We start from the raw sequence: 2300 nt of genomic DNA, 5'->3' as shown, positions 1-2300 counted from the left end.
AAGTAAAAATATTGTTTTTTATTTCAAAATTGTCTGTCTTTTTCTCTTATTAGCACAAAAATATTTAAAAAATTGTCCTCCGCAATATCGCAGTCCTGCTATAAGTTGCTGAACGCCACCAATAAAATAAAAATAAATAAAAATATTCCATAGTTTGTAGACACTATAACCTTTGCGCAAACTAATCAATACACACTTATCTGTATTTTTTTTTTTTTTACTAAAAACATGTAGCAGAATAAATATTGGCCTAAATTGATAAAGAATTTAGATTTTTTTTTAAATATTTTATTTATTGGATAGGTTTAAGGCTCGATTCAAATCTATACAACTTGCAACTGGTGCAGTCTACAGTGCATTTTGCCCAAGATTTTGCTGCAATTTTCAGGGGTTTTGTTGGCCAATTTGTTGTTGCTAATCTCAACAAAATTGCGATAAAACCGTGGCAAAAATGCGGCAAAAATGCACTACATGCTTTTCTGCAGCTCCTCCATTGTAGTCTTTACAACCAAAAGACTACAATAAAAAAAGCACAGTTTTGCGTTAAAAAAAAGTCACATACCCTTTGCAAAAACGCAGCGGCTGAAAAAAGTATAGATGTGAATGTGTCCCATAGGAAATCATGTTAAAAGGAATGTAGTGCGTTTCTACAAAAAGCACCACAAACCACATAGGTGTGAACCAAGCCTTTTAGCAGACAGTAAAAAATTGTGTTTTACTTTTTCAAAGTTGTCGGTCTTTTTATGTTAATAGCACAAAAAATTGAAAAACGCAGAATGTCCGCTTCAATATCGCAGTCGCAGTTCCACTATTTGCTGATCGCTGCCAGTAAAATAAAAATATCTCCTAGTTTGCACACACCATATTTTTTGCGCAAACCAATCAATACACGCTTATTATGTTTATAGTGCAAAAAATAAAAACCATAGAGGTAATCAAACACCACCAAAAGAACGTTTATTTGTAGGGAAAAAAACATTCAGTCATTGATATAAGGCAGCAGGTCGGCAGGTTCCTGGGAATCGCCATACCTGTACTCCCGCCCCCATTTGCCACAGGGGAAGCTGATGCATGGGGCCAGCGGCCACCATTGCCGTCGGGCACCCGTGATCGCTCCCTGTGGAGAGAGTACAGCGGTCTGCTGATGTAAACACAGCAGACCGTTGTTCTCTCAGCAATCAACCCCAAGCTGGGTTGATTCCACAACCCCATTCCCCACACAGTTAGAAAGCACCTCCTAGGCTCACATTTAACCCTTTGATCGCCCCGGGTTAACCTCTTCCATGCCAGTGTCATTACTACAGTAACATTGCCTATTTTTAGCACTGATTACTGTAGTAATGTCACTGGTCCCCCCAAAAGTGTCAAAAATGTCAGTTAAAAAGCACCTCCTAGGCTCAAATTTAACCCTTTGATTGCCCCTGGGTTAACCCCTTCCCTGCCAGTGCCATTACTACAGTAACATTGCCTATTTTTAGCACTGATTACTGTAGTAATGTCACTGGTCCCCCCAAAAGTTTCAAAAATGTCAGTTAAAAAGCACCTCCTAGGCTCATAATTTACCGTTTGATTGCCCCTGGGTTAACCCCTTCCCTGCCAGTGCCATTACTACAGTAACAGTGCCAATTTTTAGCACTGATTACTGTAGTAATGTCACTGGTCCCCCCAAAAGTGTCAAAAATGGCAGCTAGGAAGCACCTCCTAGGCTCACATTTAACCCTTTGATCGCCCCTGGGTTAACCCCTTCACCACCAGTGTCATTACTACAGTAACATTGCCTATTTTTAGCATTGATTACTGTAGTAATGTCACTGGTCCCCCCCAAAAGTTTCAAAAATGTCAGTTAAAAAGCACCTCCTAGGCTCATAATTTACCGTTTGATTGCCCCCGGGTTAACCCCCTCCCTGCCAGTGCCATTAATACAGTAACAGTGCCTATTTTTAGCACTGATTACTGTAGTAATGTCACTGGTCCCCCCAAAAGTGTCAAAACTGGCAGTTAGGTGTTGGTTAGGTGCAATGTTGCAGTCCTGCTAAAAATCACTGATTGCCGCAATTACTAGTATAAAAAATAACAAATGACATAAATCTTTCCCCTAGACTGTAGATGCGATAACTTTTGCACAAACCAATCAATATAAGCCTATTGGGATTTGTTTTAACAGAAATATGTAGCAGAATACAAACTGGCCTAAAATTATGAAAAAATTTGATTTTTAATTTTTTTTTTATTGGGAATGTTATATAGCAAAAAGTAAAAATTATTGTTTTTTTTTTTTTTTTTTTTCAAAATTGTCGCTT

Source organism: Pelophylax lessonae (genome assembly GCF_965119305.1).
Source record: "Pelophylax lessonae genome assembly, chromosome: 9".
Classification (NCBI taxonomy): domain Eukaryota; kingdom Metazoa; phylum Chordata; class Amphibia; order Anura; family Ranidae; genus Pelophylax; species Pelophylax lessonae.
The sequence above is the reverse complement of the archived record's forward strand: the minus strand, read 5'-3'. Positions refer to the sequence as shown.